Source organism: Carcharhinus amblyrhynchos, chromosome 19 (genome assembly GCF_965287045.1).
Source record: "Carcharhinus amblyrhynchos chromosome 19, sCarAmb.v2.hapA, whole genome shotgun sequence".
Lineage (NCBI taxonomy): Eukaryota > Metazoa > Chordata > Chondrichthyes > Carcharhiniformes > Carcharhinidae > Carcharhinus > Carcharhinus amblyrhynchos.
Genome location: NC_137342.1, coordinates 3645978 through 3663992, shown reverse-complemented (window position 1 = coordinate 3663992; position 18015 = coordinate 3645978). Strand labels below are relative to the sequence as shown.

The window sequence follows — 18015 nt, the reverse complement described above, 5'->3', positions numbered from 1 at the left end:
TGCTGATGATGCCACAATAGTGGGTTGGGTCTCAAACAATGAGACAGGGTACAGGAAAGCAATAGAGAATCTGGTAAGCTGATGTGATGACAATAATCTCTCCCTCAATGTCAACAAAACAAAGGAGATAGATATTGATTTCAGGAAGTGTAGTGGAGGACACGCCCCTGTTCACATCAATGGCAACAAAGTGGAAATGATCAAGAGCTTCAAGTTTCTAGGTGTCCAGATCACCAACTTGTTCTGGTCCCTCCATGCTGGCAGTATTAAGGAAGCCCACCAACATCTCTATTTTCTCAGGAAGCTAAGGAAATTTGGCATGTTTGCTATGACCCTCACCAACGTTTACAGATGCACCAGAGAAAGCACTCTGGATCTATCACAGCTTGGTACAACTCCTGCTCTGTTCAAGACCACAAAAAACCACAAAGGGTCCATCACACAAACCAGCCTCTCATCCCATGACTGTCTACACTTTCTGCTGCTTTGGAAAAGCAGCCAGCATAATCAAGGACCTCACGTACCCTGGACATACTCTCTTCCATCTTCTTCCGTCAGGAAAAAGATACAAGGATGCGTATCAAGGATGCAACTCAAAAATACTTTCTTCCTAGCTGCCATAAGACTTTTGAATGCAACTTCCACACACTAAGTTGATCATTCTCTATACTCAAGCTATGACTGTAACACTACATTCTGCACTCTCCCCTTTCCTTTTCTAAGTGCAGTATGCTTTGTCTAAATAGCACACAAGAAACAATACTTTTCATTGTATATTAATACATGTGACAATAAATCAAATCCTATCAGTTAGAAGTATAACTGGAGAGAATCTGGATAGTCAATGAATGGGTCAAACCCCTGGATGGTAGATGAGCCTCTAACTTTTCAGGCACCTCTAACAGCACTCCTGTGTCCGAAATGTCACTATTATTTTCTCTTTGTTGTGGGGTCCACAACCATCTGACACATTGAAATTACTGAAATAGGCTAAAGCTGGGACTCTTCTATTCCCCTAAGCCCAAGATATTTAAACATCTGCTTTGTACACACAACTGTGCAAAAGAATCAATGGAATTGGCAATGGTCTACCAGCCAGATTAAGCAAGATCTAAAAACTAAATTGTGGACATGTTCATTTTAAACAGAATATCCCATTATTCATTAGAAAGTAAGGGGCTTCCACAGGGCCAATGGAAATTATGCAATAGAGTAACATATTGCATTCAAAATTGGCTGAGAGGTAGAAGTACAGTGGCATGGCAGTTAGCACCGCTGGCTCACAGCATCAGACACCATGGTTTGATTCCCACCTTGGGTCACTATCTGTGTGGAGTTTGCACATTCTCCCCATGTCTACATAGGTTTCCTCCAGGTGCTCTGGTTTCCTCCAACAGTCCAAAGATGTGCAGGTTAGGTTAATTGGCCTTGCTAAATTGCCCTATAGTATCAAGAGGATTAGTAGGGTAGATGCATGAGGTTATGGGATTAGGGTCTGGATGAGATTGTGATCTGTGCAGACTCGATGGGCAGAATGGCCCCCTTCTGCACTGCATGATTCTATGAAAGCAAAAGATGATATTTCTATAATTGAAAGTCTGTTTCCAGTGGGGTTCCGTAAGGCTTGACACAAGATCCTAGCTATTAATGCATTAATGATTTAGACTTGAACATAGGGGTTTGATAAAGAAATTTGTAGATGACACACAAACTGGTAGGGTGGTAAATAGTGAGGAGGATAGTCATAGATTGCAGGAGGATATCAATGGACTAGTCAGGTGGGCAGAGCAGTGGTAAATGGAATTCAATCCAGGAGTGTGTGGGGTAACGCACTTGGGAAGGGCTAGCAAGGTAAAGGATTACACTAGGAATGGTAGCACGTGGAAAGTACTGAAAATCAGATGGAACTTGGGTACATTTCTACAGATCCCTGAAAGTAGGAGGGAAGATAGATAAGTGTTAAGAAGGTATAAGGGATACTTGCCTCTTATTAACCGAGGCATAAAATACTAGAGCAGGTACGTCATGCTGGAACTGTGTAAAATGCTGGTTAGGCCACAAATGGAGTATTGCATGCAGTTCTGGTCACCACATTATAGGAAGCACACGATTGCATTGGAGAGGGTGCAGAGCAGATTTACCAGGATGCTGCCTGGGCTGGAGGGTCAGCTATCTGAAAAGATTGACTAGTTTGGGACTTTTTCCTTGGAACAGTGAAGGTTGAAGGGGGACCAGTTAAAGATGTACAAGGTTATGAGAGATATAGATAGGAAGGCACTTCTCCATTAGTAGAGGGGGAAGGGCATGGATTTAAGGTGCGAGGTAGAAGGCTAAAAAGGAGATGAGGAGAAACTTTTTCACCCAGAGTAGCGGGAGTGTGGGATTCACTGCCCAGTATGGTGGTTGAGTCAGAAACTCTAGTAACATTTAAGTAGTATTTAGATATTCACATGCATACTGTAACCTTCAGGGCTATGGGTCAAGTTGCTAGAAAATGGAATTTGCGTAGTCAGATCTTTGTTGGCCAGTATAAACATGATGGGCTGAACGGCTCCTTCCGTGCTTTAAACTTCAATAAAAACTATAAAAATCAAGAACGCCCAAGACTTGATTTTATACATAGGATGTGTAATTTCACTGTGCTACATGAAGAGGTGCAATCTTTCAGAGGAAACGTTAACCTGACATTCTGACTGCCAACTCTGCTGGTAAAAGTGGTATCCCAAGTTTACACTATTTGAAGGACAAGGATTTCTCCCACTGCATTTGCCAATGGTAACTGCAACTAAAAAAACCAGACAACCCTTTCATATGATGGATGTTTCAGGATACTGTGGATTCAGAATAGCTGCCAAGTTCACCATGTTCATCATTCAAGCACGTCAAAAATTCAATTTCAATTCATAAAGTGTTTGGATACGAAAATATGAAATTACTCTTGGCAACAGAATGAGGCTAAGCACAGAAATGAAGAAAAAATGCACTATAACCTTTCTAGTCTGCAAATCTGGAAGCAAAAGTGGTCTGAAATTTTTTTTGAGAAAACCTGTGGGCTAACCACTTGACTGGGGACTGCAACAAATTAGGAAGGCTTGCAATCTTTGGATTGAAGGTAGAAAAATGTGGGCAATGGACAGACATAACAGTGACAAAATCTAGGGTGCAGATGCAAAGCCACTTGATCTCTCTCCCTACTCCGCCCCCTCCCACATTTCTCCCCCACTCTGTCTTTTCCACCTCGTTCCCCCCACTGTTTCTCCCTTTATCAGTTTGTCAATTCAACCATTTCTCTGTCAATTTCTCAATTTTTCTCTTTTGATTTATTCAGCTCACTCGATTTCTCTCCCTGGAAATTATTGCTTTTCCCTTTGTCTCTCCTTTTCCCCTTGCCTTTGAGCAGAACCAAGCATATAGTTAAACCCTCACCTAGGTATCTGAAAAAGGTGCAGCAAAACATATCTTGGGGGCAGAAACAAGAAAGATACAGTACTTGTAGTAAAACAATTTTACTGCTCTACAATATTTTTGCATTGCTTTAGGTTATCTATACCTATGATATAATCCAGTTCACACAAGTGAGGTTAGGCATTCGAATGCCAATCCAAAAATCGAGAAAATTCTGAAGTCCAATGACCTGGTCATTTCATTCTAGACTGTAGACAACATAGTGGATTCAGTTTGAGAACAAGAGTGACAAACTCTGAATTTATATAGGGCAAATGTAGAAGTGAGGAGGAATAAATGGAGGACTGCAGCAATCCATTTATTCCTCCTCACTTCCACATTTTCCTGATGGTTTAAAAAAATTCATAAATACACTTGCTTTTAAAAAGTCAACAACTATATGCAACATCCTTAAATGCTTTTGCAGAGAAAAGATTAAAAGATGTTTAATCAGAAGATCTGTTGTTTTGGAAATACATGGGGCAACTGTGAGGAACTCTCAGAGGGAAAAAACTGAGACACAATCCTCTGGGGAGGGTTTAAACTAGATTTGCAGGGGGATGGGTACCACAGTGCCAGGGCAGATAGTGGAGCAGGGGTGAAAATAAATGATGTTAATAGTCCATGCAACATCGCAAGTCGAAGGGTTGCATGTGGTGGTAATAATCTTCTGAGGTGTGTCTATTTCAATGCCAGGAGGAATGCCAGAGGAAGTTTGATGAGGACTTGTCTGTTGAGGTAGTATGGGCGGAGATTAGAAATAGGAAGGGAGAGGTCACCCTGTTGGGAGTCTTTTATAGACCTAAAAGTTCTAGAGAGGTTGAGGAAAGGATTGCGGAGACGATCCTGGTTAGGAGTGAAAGTAATAGCGTAATTGTTATGGGGGACTTTAACTTTACTAATATTGATTGGAATTGCTATAGCTCTAGCTCGTTAGAGGGGTCAGTTTTTGTACAAAGTGTGCAGGAGGGTTTTTTGAGTCAGTATGTAGATAAGCCAACTAGAGGTGAGGTTATATTGGATTTGGCGCTGGGAAATGAGCCAGACCAGGTGCTAGACTTGGAAGTTGGGGTGCATTTTGGTGATAGTGACCACAATTCGGTTACGTTCACCTTAGTGATGGAAAGGGATAGGCATGAACCTCAGGCCAGTAGTTTTAGCTGGGGGAAGGGTAATTATGAGGCCATTAGGAGAGAATTAGGAAGCATAGGTTGGACTAGGAGATTACAGGGACTGGGAACGTCCGAAATGTGGAGTTTTTTTTCAAGGAGCAGCTACTGCGAGTCTGTGATAGGTATGTCCCTGTCAGGCAAGGAGGAATTGGTAGGGCTAGGGAACCGTGGTGCACTAAAAAAGTTGATTCGTTAGTTAAAAAGAAAAAGGAGGCTTATGTTCAGATGAGACTTGAGGGCTCGGGTAGTGCACTAGAAAACTTTAGATTGGCTAGGAGGGAGTTGAAGAGTGAGTTAAGAAGGGCTAAAAGAGGACATGAGAAGACTTTGGCTGATACGCCTTAGGATTCTCCTTAATCCTTCTATAGGTATGTCAAGAACAGAAGGTTGGTTAGGGCAAGATTAGGGCCAGTTATAGACAGCAGAGGGAAGTTATGTGTGGAACCGGAAGAGATTGGAGAGGCATTGAACCAATATTTCTCTTCGGTGTTCACGCAGGGGGACAAGAATATAGCTGAGGAGGACACTGGGTTGCAGGGGAGTAGAACAGACAGTATTACAGTTGATAAGGAGGATGTGCTGGATATTCTTGAGGGATTGAAGACAGATAAGTCCCCTGGTCCGGATGGGATTTACCCTAGGATTCTCTGGGAGGCAAGAGAAGTGATTGCAGAGCCTCTGGCTCTGATCTTCAGGTCATCGTTGGCCTCTGGTATAGTACCGGAAGATTGGAGGTTAGCAAATGTTGTCCCATTGTTTAAGAAGGGGAACAGAGACTTCCCCGGGAATTACAGACCGGTGAGTCTCACTTCTGTTGTGGGCAAGGTTTTAGAAAAAATTATTAGGGATAGGATTTATAGTTATTTGGAGAGTAATGAATTGATTGGAGATAGTCAGCATGGTTTTGTAGCAGGTAGGTCGTGCCTTACTAACCTTATTGAGTTTTTTGAAAAAGTGACCAAAGAGGTGGATGGGGGTAAGGCAGTTGACGTGGTATATATGGATTTTAGCAAGGCGTTTGATAAGGTTCACCATGGTAGGCTTCTGCAGAAAATGCAGAAGTATGGGATTGAGGGTAATCTAGGAAATTGGATCAGGAATTGGCTAGCAGATAGGAGACAGAGGGTGGTGGTTGATGGTAAATATTCATCATGGAGTTTGGTTACGAGTGGTGTGCCTCAGGGATCTGTTTTGGGGCCACTGCTGTTTGTAATTTTTATTAATGATCTGGATGAGGGTATAGTTGGGTGGATTAGTAAATTTGCTGATGACACCAAAGTCGGAGGTGTGGTAGATTGTGAGGAAGGGTGGCATAGTTTGCAGGAAGACTTGGACAGGTTGCAGAGCTGGGCCGAGAGGTGGCGGATGGAATTTAATGTGGAGAAGTGTGAGGTAATTCACTTTGGTAGGAATAACAGATGTGTTGAGTATAGGGCTAACAGGAGGACTTTGAATAGTGTGGATGAACAGAGGGATCTAGGTGTATGTGTACATAGATCCCTGAAAGTTGAGAATCAAGTAGATAGGGTGGTTAAGAAGGCATACGGTGTCTTGGCGTTTATTGGTAGGGGGATTGAATTTAGGAGTCGCAGCGTCATGTTGCAACTGTACACAACTCTGGTGCGGCCGCACTTGGAGTACTGTGTGCAGTTCTGGTCCCCACATTACAGGAAGGATGTGGAGGCTTTGGAGAGGGTGCAGAGGAGGTTTACCAGGATGTTGCCTGGTATGGAGGGGAGGTCCTATGAGGAGAGACTGAGGGATTTGGGGTTGTTTTTGCTGGAAAGAAGGCAGCTAAGAGGGGATCTTATTGAAACATATAAGATGATTAGAGGTTTAGATAGGGTGGACAGTGATAGCCTTTTTCCTCGGATGGAGAAAGCTAGCACGAGGGGGCATGGCTTTAAATTAAGTGGGGGTAGTTATAGGACGGATGTCAGGGGTAGGTTCTTTACCCAGAGGGTGGTGAGGGATTGGAATGCCCTGCCTGCTGCGGTTGTAAATGCGCCTAGTTTGGGGGCGTTTAAGAGATCCGTGGATAGGTTTATGGACGAAAAGGGATTGGTTTAGGTTAGTGGGTCATTGTTTTTTTTAATCTGGTCGGCGCAACATCGTGGGCCGAAGGGCCTGTTCTGCGCTGTAATGTTCTATGTTCTAGGAGTATTATGGGGAATGCAGACGAGTTGAGGGCGTGGATTGACACATGGAATTATGACATTATAGCCATGAGTGAAACTTGGCTACAGGAGGGGCAGGACTGGCAGCTCAATGTTCCAGATGTGAGAGAGGCATAGGGATGAAGTGTGTGTGTGTGTGTGTCGGTCGCATGGCATTACTAGTCAGGGAAAATGTTGCAGTGCTCAGGCAGGATAGATTGGAGGGCTTGTCTACTGAGGCTATATGAGTGGAGCTGAGCAACAGGAAAGATATGACTACATTAATGGGGTTGTATTATAGACCACCCAATAGTCAGCGAGAATTGGAGGAGCAAATCTGCAGAGACATAGACAACTGCAGGAAACAAAGTTGTGATATTAGGGGATTTTAATTTTCCACATTGGGACTCCCATGCTGTTAAAGGTCTAGACAGGGTGGAGTTTGTAAAATGTGTCCAGGAAAATTTTCCAAATCAATATAAGAGGTACCAACTAGAGAGGATGCAATATTAGATCTCCTATTAGGAAATGAGTTAGGGCAAGTGACAGAAGTGTGTGTAGGGGAACACTTTGGTTCCAGTGATCATAATGCCATTAATTTCAGCTTGATCATGAATAAAGATAGATCTGGTCCTAGGGTTGAGATTCTAAGATGGAAAAAGGCCAAATTTGAAGAAACAAGAAAGCATCTAAAGTGTGGATTGGGATAGGCTGTTCTCTGGCAAGAATATGATTGGTAAGTGGGAGCCTTCAAAAGGAGAAATTTTGAGAGTGCAGAGTTTGTATGTTCCTGTCAGGATTGAAGGCAAAGTGAATAAGAATAAGGAACCTTAGTTCTCAAGGGATATTGCAACTCTGATTTAAAAAGAGAAAGATGTATGACACGTATAGGCAACAGGGAACAAATAAGATACTTGCGTATAAAAAGTGCAAGAAACTACTCAAGAAGGAAATCAGGAGGGCTAAAAGACGACATGAGGTTGCTTTGGCAGTCAAGGTGAAGGATAACCTTAACAGCTTCTGCAGGTATATTAAGAGCAAAAGGGTAGCAAGAAATAAAATTGGTCCTCTTGAAGATCAGAGCAGTCAGCTTCATATGGAACCAAAAGAAATGGGGGAAAACGGTTTTTACTCTGTTTTAGATTCAAACAAAGTGATTCAACTCTGCAATAATCCATCAATGCCAATAAATGAATAATTATTTGTCACATACAAAGACTGCCATAAGCATTTGGTTTTTATCAGTGTCTTTTTCCCAAGCCTGTCAACTTGTTTATTTAACGCAGGAGTAGAATACACTGTAGGGAGCCCAGGAACGTCATTTTAATTTGATAGATTTCCTTTGCAGCTGTGTTATGGTTTCAGTGCCTCTTTAAGGGGTTGTTAGTTCATTCGCTTATTTGGTTTTAGTTTACTCAAAAAAGTGCCGCCCAGCTGTCGATACCTGATCTTAATTTATACAATGAACCAGCTCAGAGCCCACTTACTATATAGCTCAAACTGACTGGGCTAAAGGTGCAAATTTATTCATCTTGGCAAGCTGTGACCATGGCTATAAAGATAATGAGATGAAGGGAAAAGAAGGAAACCAAAAAAAATAGTGCCGCCCTTGGAGAAAGGCAATTTAATAAGAGAAAGGAGGAAGGAGGCAATGAAAGAAACTTGAATAGGATTATGGCAATAATCAGAAATATGACACTGGACCTTGCTATTTCCAAGTCTGAGATAAACAATGCTATTCCTTCACAAATGTATCATTAAAACAGACTGTTTCATAATCTTTGTAAAAAGCACTCGTTAAAAAAGATATCTAACTTTTTTTTATTGCCACCTTCATGGTTCAACAGAAAAACAACTGGTTTGAAATTCAATAAGCCTTAGATATGATTATATATACACAGGGCAGCACTGGTAAGAGTTTCAATCTCAAGTGCTGGAATCCGGAAGCACTAAAATATGGGTATAGAATGAAGTATAAACACAACAAACACTATTGGTGATGACCAGTTTCAATATAACTATCAAATATCATGATTGGTCTGAAGGAAACAAATTCACCAGCAACAATAACTTTCATCAGTTTACTGAACAATGTGGAATATATAATTAATATGAAACAGCATCAGAATAGAATAATTTATCTCTTCTGACATACTTCTGCATAATTCTTAACTTTTGAAGTCACAAGGAACTCCAGTCGGATTGGAAAAAGAATGTAGAAAGTGGGTGGCCCGGTGCCTAGCACTGCTGCCTCAGTTCAAGGCCTGGCTTGGGTCACTGTCTGTATGAGGTTGCACATTCTCCCCATGTCTGCGTGGGTTTCCTCCAGGCCCAAAAACGTGTGGGTTAGGTCATTGGCCACGCTCAATTACCGAGTGTCCCGTGATGTGTAGGTTAGTGGGGTAAACATGTGAGGTTACCAGGGTACTGTTGTCAGTGCAGACTCAATAGTCTGAATGCCCTCCTTTTGCACTGTAAGGTTTCTATGATTCTATGAAATAGGACAAAAGACAGGTAAAAAGATCCCATGAAAAACAAGAGATTGAAAAACAAACAAGAAACAAGCACAGTAAGCAGTATGTACTTTAAGATTATTCGTATAACTTTGGTACAGGGTGGGAAATACATGGCACTGAATTTATAATTAATGCAAAACATGCAACATGGCTCTAAAAATATGGAAGCCATTTGGATACTATGCCAATGTTCACCTGGCCCTCCCAACTAGCACTCTTGGGTTAAGAACATGAGAAATAGGAGCAGAAGCAGAAGGTTAGCACTGCTGCTCACTGCACCAGGGATCCGGATTCAAATCCAATCCTGAGTGACCTACCATCTGCACATTCTCCCTGTGACTGCATTGGTTTAGTTGAGTGGTCTAGTTTCCTCCCACTACTACGTAGATTGGCCATGCTAAATTTCCCCTTAATATCCCAAGGTGGGGGTTGGGGATTAGTGGGGTAATAAGTTGTGTTATGGGGATAGGGCCTCTATTGGAGAGACAGAGCAGGCCCAATGGTCCAAATTGCTTCCTTCTGCACTTGTAGGAATTCTATGATTTGTAGAGAATTCCAAAGGTTCACCATCCTTTCAGTCCCAAATGACATAATTCCTTCTGAGACTGTGTCCCCAGATTCTGGAACCCCTTCCCCATCAAAACCATTGGAAAAATCCTTTCTGCATTGACCCCATCAAGCTCTGTACAAATTTGGAATGATTCAATTAGATCATCTCTTTCTTCTGAGCACTAGAGAATACAAACGCAGCCTCCACAACCTCACCTTGTAGGGTAATCCTGCCATCCCAGGAATCAGTCTGGCAAATCTTTGCTGCACTCCCTCTATGGCTAAACATTCCTTAAGTAAGGAGTCCAAAACTGTACATAACACTCCAGGGTCTGCTTTCACCAAGGTTTATACAACGGCAGTAACATTACCTTACCCCCATACTCAAAAACAAACATTCAGCCTTCTCTAATATTCAATGACCAATCTAATTTTAACCTCAGTTCCACATTCCTACCAACTTTATCTTGCAATAAAGACCAACATACCATTCATCTTAAGTGCTCGTTACACCCACATTTTTGAGTTTATTAGTCACAATTAAGGCTAACATTAACACTGCAATGAAGTTACTGTGAAATTCCCTTAGTCGTCACACTCCAGCGCCTGTTCAGGTTATTGCACCTAACCAGCACATCTTTCAGACTGTGGGAGGAAATCCACACTAATTTTCAGTGACTTATGAACAAAGACAGACATTTTGACATCCAGTTTTATACTATAATAATAATGGTTTATGCGATTGATAGTCAGGATGAAAGCTGCAGAAAGATATCAATAAATCAATTCAGTGAACAGAAATGTTGCAAATGAAGTTCATTCTGGAGAAGTGTGAAGTACTGTATTTAGGGAAAGTTAAAAGGCATGGAAACAAATAATCGGATACAGAGAAGTGTAGAGGAACAGAGGCGCCTTGGAGATAATGACCACAGATCCCTGAAGGTGATAGGATAGGTAGATAAGGTGGTCAAGAACGAAAACAGGATACATGTCAGTATCAGCCAAGGGAAAGAACATTAGGACAGGTACGTTAAGCTAGAATTGTATCAAACACAAGTTAGGCAACTGAGAGTACTGCATACAATTCAGATCACTACATTATAGGAAGGATATCATCTCACTTGAGAGGGCACAGAGATTTAAAAAAGTATTGCCAGGAAAGGAGGCTTTAGCTATCCAAAAGACTGGGCAGACTGGTTCTTTTGGGAAGATTGAGGGCTGATTTAATTGAGGTGCGTGAAATTTATTGAGCCTCAGACATAGTGGTTAAGAAAAACATTTTCCTGAGCCAAAAGATCATAAGGAGAGAAATTTAAAGGATTAGAGGAGAGTCCAAGAAAATTCTTATCACCCAGAGGGTGGTGGACCCCTGGAACTCACTTCCCGGAAGGGTAGTAGAGGCAGAAACCCTCACTGCAATAAGTATTTGGAAATGCACCCATAATCAAGAGAGCAATGAACCAAGAGAGTGGGTTTAGGCTGCGTAGTTATTTTTGGCTGGCACAGTAGTGATGGCCTGAACATCCTTGTTTAGTGCCATAATTTTTCTAAGTTTCTAAATCTCTCCACGGCCTTAGTCTTCCCCATCTTTGTAACCATCTCCAGCACTGTGTGCAGCCTGTTAGTTACAATATGCAAAGCCTTTTAGATTGCTGCACGGCTGTGTAAATTAACTGTTGCTTGATGCATGGCCTGTTCATCCCCTGTTTGGCACATTCCCACCTGTGCTCTTCCCATTGTGGCCTCTTGCACATCCCTGACTTTCATTGTTCCACCAGTGGCAGCTGTGCCCTCATCTTGCCAGGCCCAAGCTCTGGAAATACTGGTTTCACACAGCAGTTGAGTGATTTGAGATCATGAAGGAATGCAACAATTGCACCGAGATAGTGTCCTTCCAACACAAAACACAACAGCATTGGAGATCAAACAAAATGAAAACTAGGCTGGAACTAAAAAGTAAAATAAAATGGAACGATTTTTTTTTAAGGTCTTGAGGGAAAAATAAATTTGAATTGCAATAGAGTAAAGGAGTTTAAAAAAAATGAGCAGAACTCTTCCACTCTCTTTCTACAGGGATTGTTCTCTCCACAATGATCTGATCTAACATGCAACACCTGCCCTCAACATTCAGTTTTTTAAGCTTATTTATTAGTGCAACAAATAAGCTTACATTAAGACTGCACTGAAGTTACTGTGAAAAGCCCCTAGTTGCCACACTCTGGTGCATGTTCATATTCACCAGGGGAGAATCTAGTATGGCCAATGCACTTCAGGGACCTAAACAGTGTATTACATTGATTTACTGCTCACCGAGAGATTGGCCTGACACTCGGAATTTAAGCATTTTACAGACTTTTGAAATCAACAATTGAGTTCAACAATTTCAGGCATTTTTGTCCTCACTTTGCTTCCCTTCTCATACAGGCATTTACAAAGTTATTGCCAGGAAAGGAGATTTTAACGACCAGAAAGATTGGGCAGGCTGAAAGTTTACAGTGAAGATTCCTAGGATGGCAGGTCTGTCACATGAGAAGAGATTAAGTCAATAAGGATGATATTCACTGGAGTTTGGAAGTGTGAGGGGGGATCTTAGAGAAACTTCTAAAATTCTGACAGGTAGACTCAGGAAGAATGTTTCTGATGGGGAGTCCAGAATCAGGGATCATGGCTCGGGGATAAGAGTTAAACCTTTTCAGACTAAGACCGGGAGAAATTTCTTCACCGAAGGAGTGATGAATGCATGGAATTCACTACCACAGAAAGTAGTTGAGTAGAAAGGGTCAAGAGCTTCATGTTTTTAAGGTGTCCAGATCACCAACATCTGTCCTGGTTCCCACATGCTGACACTATAGTTAAGAAAGCCCACCAACGTCTCTACTTTCTCAGAAGACTGAGGAAATTTGGCATGTCAGCTACAATTCTCACCAACTTTTACAGATGCACCATAGAAAGCATTCTTTCTGGTTGTATCACAGCTTGGTATGGCTCCTGCTCTGCCCAAGGCTAAAGAAACTACAAAAGGTCGTGAATGTAGTCCAATCCATCACACAAACAAGCCTTCCATCTACTGACTCTGTCTCCATTTCCTGCTGCCTTGACAAAGCAGCCAGCATAATTAAAGATCCCACACACTCCAAACATATGCTCTTCCACCTTCTTCTGTCAGGAAAAAGATAAAGGTCTGAGGTCATGGACCAACCGACTCAAGAACAGCTTCTTCCCTGCTGCTGTCAGACTTTTGAATGGACCTACCTGGCATTAATTTGATCTTTCTCTACACCCTAGTTATGACTAACACTACATCCTGCACTCTCTACCTTTCTCTATGAAGAGTGTGTTTTGTCTGTATAGTGCACAAAAACAATACTTCACTGTACATGACAATAATAAATCAAATCAAGTAATGAACGGTACAGCAAGCTCTAAGAACCAAAAGGCCTATCCCTGCTTCTAGGTTCTATGTTAATCTCTCTTCATACATCAGACCTGCCATTCCTGGAATCAATCTTGTAAGCCTTTTCTGCATTCCATCTAGAGTAAGAACATCTTTCCTCAGATAAGGAGACTGCAACTGCACACAATATTCCAGGTATGGTTTCCCAACGGTCTGCATAATTGCAGCAAGAGTTCCATGCTCCTGTACTCGAATCTTTGTGCTATGAAGGCCAACAAGTTTTTTTTTTACTGCCTGCTGCATGTGCATACTTACCATCAGTGGCTGATGTACAAGGGCACACACATCCCACGGCACATTCCCCTTTCCTAATTTATGGCCAGACAGTAATCTACTTTCCTGTCTTGCTACCAAAGTGGATAACCTCACATTTATCCAATTATATTGCACCTGCCATTCATTTGCCCACTCACTCAACTTGTGCCAATTACACTGAATCATCTCTGCACCCTTCTCACAGCTCAACCTCTTGCTCAGATTTGTCTAATCTGCAAACTGAGATATTACATGTAGTTCCCTCATCTAAGTTATTAATGTATATTGTGAACAGATGGAGAAAAACATCTATCCTGTAACAAAGTAATATGTTTAAACGAGATCACTTTTCTAAATTCTAGAGAATAAAAGCCAATTCTTCAATCACTCCTCAAAGGACAATCCCACATCCTGGGCATTAATTTGGTGATCCTTCATTGCATTTCCTGTGTTATGGTAAGTACATTGTCCCTTAGGTAAAGTGACCAAAACAGTTTTCAAATCCTCCTGTAATAAAGGCTAACATATCATTTACTTTCCTTATTACACTGATCATTGCTTTCCCACACTAGTTACAGTCCGTCACCCTGAGAATGAGCCATTTATTCCTCCACTGGATTTTCTGTCCATCAAGAAATTCTCAATCCATGTCAGTACATTATCTCCTAATCTAGACTTCCAGCGCACACCGACTCTTACAATAAAAGCAAATTATTGTGGATGTTGGAATCTGAAAGTAAAACAGACAATACTAGGAAATCTCAGGCAGTCTGGCAGCATCTGTGGAGAGAGAACAGAGCGAATGTTTCAAGTCTAGATGACTCGTTGTCAGAGTGAGGGTATGTCACCTATTCCAAATTGAGCTCCAAAGTACAATTTCTAAGAATGCACAATTTTCTTCTACATTTCCCTCAGGATCCATGGCTGCATCAACCAGGGATTGTTCCTTTGCCCTAATTTAGTTCAATTATCTCATCTCTTTCAGATAAATCAGACTATTTAAATAACTCCCATCCTTCCCTGTATCCTTTTTCTGTAAGTAGTGACTTACTTGTTACTTATTGTGGCTTTTTTTGCTCATCCTCTAGTAACTCAAGCCTATTTGTCACATTTAGCTCTAGTCTGTTCAGCACGTCTCCTGTCTATTTACAGATCATAGAGCTGGAGTAGTCATCTCCAAAAAAATTAAAGATTTAGCTTCTTCATGCAGTGTTACAATAAAAGTCTCAGATGTCAGACAAACAGATCTCAAACTACTGTCAATTTATCAAATGCACTGAAGGTCTCTATAATCTCTGAAACCACGTGCCCTTCCTGATCCCACAGTACAGCTTTTAAAAAGGGCAAGAAGTTCCAGACCTACAGACAGTTTCCTAAAGCAATTCAGAAAACAAATGACAACTCTGACTGTTACAGAATAGTCAGTTTTACAGCACAGAAAGCAGCCCATCAAGGCTGCACCAGCCATCAAACACCCATCTATTCTAAATGCCAGAAGTCAGTAGAGGGTGACCCAGAACAGCTATTCCCAAGCAGAGATCTACCTGCAATCAATCATTCAGATTTGCAGTACAAAACAATTACAAATCAATAATTTCTCTCAGGTTTAAATCTTTCAGTGCAAAGAGTCATCCTTGGCTGAGCATTGCAGACCGGCATATTTCAAATTCCAGGACTACGTGCTGAGAACTTGCAGCAGAAGCACAATGGGAAAGGTTGCTGATCCAAGCCTTTCAACTGCAGTGCAAAGAATGGTTGGAAAATTGGTACAGTCCCTGGAGCTGTAAGCCTAACATGGAATATGAATATAGAACAAAATAGGATCCATGCAGTGCACAAGGAGCACATTCAGCCCATCAAGGCCACACCAACAATCCCACCCAAGCCCTATCCTCATAACCCAACATAATTACTCTGCTAATTTAGCTGACACAAAGGGGCAATTTAGCATGGCCAATCCACCTAACGCACACATCTTTGAGGGGACCACACAGACACAGGGAGAATGTGCAGATTCCACACAGTCACCTAAGGCTGGAATTGAATCTGAGCCCATGGCACTGAGAGGCAGCAACGTTAAACACTATGCTTCAAGTAGTAACAAAATTGAACTAAATCACCTGAGAGCTGAGCATGCTGTTTGAAGAAAGGTTGTATTGTACTCTACCTAGAAGGTCCTCATTCCCTCCCCTGGCTGATGCCACCTCTCTATAACCAGCCACCCAAACCACTTGGGAGAATCTCTCCCCCCCCACTTCCTCCCAACCATCCACTGGGGGTGCAGGGGGGTGACTATCTCATCAACTACTCAAGGGACGACTCCCCCCACCCCCCCCAAACAAAGCTCCCTCTCCCTCCCTCCCCCCACCCCCCCCCCAAACAAAGCTCCCTCTCCCTCCCTCCCCCCACCCCCCCCCCCAAACAAAGCTCCCTCTCCCTCCCTCCCCCCCCCCCCCAAACAAAGCTCCCTCTCCCTCCCTCCCCCCACCCCCCCCCCAAACAAAGCTCCCTCTCCCTCCCTCCCCCCACCCCCCCCCAAACAAAGCTCCCTCTCCCTCCCTCCCCCCACCCCCCCCCCAAACAAAGCTCCCTCTCCCTCCCTCCCCCCACCCCCCCCCCAAACAAAGCTCCCTCTCCCTCCCTCCCCCCACCCCCCCCACCCAAACAAAGCTCCCTCTCCCTCCCTCCCCCCACCCCCCCCACCCAAACAAAGCTCCCTCTCCCTCCCTCCCCCCACCCCCCCCACCCAAACAAAGCTCCCTCTCCCTCCCTCCCCCCACCCCCCCCACCCAAACAAAGCTCCCTCTCCCTCCCTCCCCCCACCCCCCCCACCCAAACAAAGCTCCCTCTCCCTCCCTCCCCCCACCCCCCCCACCCAAAGCTCCCTCTCCCTCCCTCCCCCCACCCCCCCACCCAAACAAAGCTCCCTCTCCCTCCCTCCCCCCACCCCCCCCACCCAAACAAAGCTCCCTCTCCCTCCCTCCCCCACCCCCCCCACCCAAACAAAGCTCCCTCTCCCTCCCTCCCCCCACCCCCCCACCCAAACAAAGCTCCCTCTCCCTCCCTCCCCCCACCCCCCCACCCAAAGCTCCCTCTCCCTCCCTCCCCCCACCCCCCCCACCCAAACAAAGCTCCCTCTCCCTCCCTCCCCCCACCCCCCCCACCAAACAAAGCTCCCTCTCCCTCCCTCCCCCCACCAAACAAAGCTCCCTCTCCCTCCCTCCCCCCACCAAACAAAGCTCCCTCTCCCTCCCTCCCCCCACCCCCCCACCAAACAAAGCTCCCTCTCCCTCCCTCCCCCCACCCCCCCACCAAACAAAGCTCCCTCTCCCTCCCTCCCCCCACCCCCCCCACCAAACAAAGCTCCCTCTCCCTCCCTCCCCCCACCCCCCCCAAACAAAGCTCCCTCTCCCTCCCTCCCCCCACCCCCCCCCAAACAAAGCTCCCTCTCCCTCCCTCCCCCCACCCCCCCCAAACAAAGCTCCCTCTCCCTCCCTCCCTCCACCCCCCCCAAACAAAGCTCCCTCTCCCTCCCTCCCCCCAAACAAAGCTCCCTCTCCCTCCCTCCCCCCAAACAAAGCTCCCTCTCCCTCCCTCCCCCCACCCCCCCCACCAAACAAAGCTCCCTCTCCCTCCCTCCCCCCACCCCCCCCAAACAAAGCTCCCTCTCCCTCCCTCCCTCCACCCCCCCCAAACAAAGCTCCCTCTCCCTCCCTCCCTCCACCCCCCCCAAACAAAGCTCCCTCTCCCTCCCTCCCTCCACCCCCCCCAAACAAAGCTCCCTCTCCCTCCCTCCCTCCACCCCCCCCCAAACAAAGCTCCCTCTCCCTCCCTCCCTCCACCCCCCCACAAACAAAGCTCCCTCTCCCTCCCTCCCTCCACCCCCCCACAAACAAAGCTCCCTCTCCCTCCCTCCCCCCACCCCCCCCCAAACAAAGCTCCCTCTCCCTCCCTCCCCCCACCCCCCCCCCAAACAAAGCTCCCTCTCCCTCCCTCCCCCCACCCCCCCCCAAACAAAGCTCCCTCTCCCTCCCTCCCCCCCACCCCCCCCCAAACAAAGCTCCCTCTCCCTCCCTCCCCCCACCCCCCCCCAAACAAAGCTCCCTCTCCCTCCCTCCCCCCACCCCCCCCCAAACAAAGCTCCCTCTCCCTCCCTCCCCCCACCCCCCCCCAAACAAAGCTCCCTCTCCCTCCCTCCCCCCACCCCCCCCCAAACAAAGCTCCCTCTCCCTCCCTCCCCCCACCCCCCCCAAACAAAGCTCCCTCTCCCTCCCTCCCCCCACCCCCCCCAAACAAAGCTCCTCTCCTCCCTCCCCCCACCCCCCCAAACAAAGCTCCCTCTCCCTCCCTCCCCCCACCCCCCCCAAACAAAGCTCCCTCTCCCTCCCTCCCCCCACCCCCCCCAAACAAAGCTCCCTCTCCCTCCCTCCCCCCACCCCCCCCAAACAAAGCTCCCTCTCCCTCCCTCC

General features: G+C 45.1%; 1 protein-coding gene across 2 annotated transcripts in view; it reads right to left on the bottom strand.

The window, feature by feature from the left end:
* usp44 (ubiquitin specific peptidase 44) overlaps nt 1-18015 on the bottom strand; it is a 46621-nt gene that overhangs the window by 28210 nt on the left and 396 nt on the right. The window lies entirely within an intron of this gene.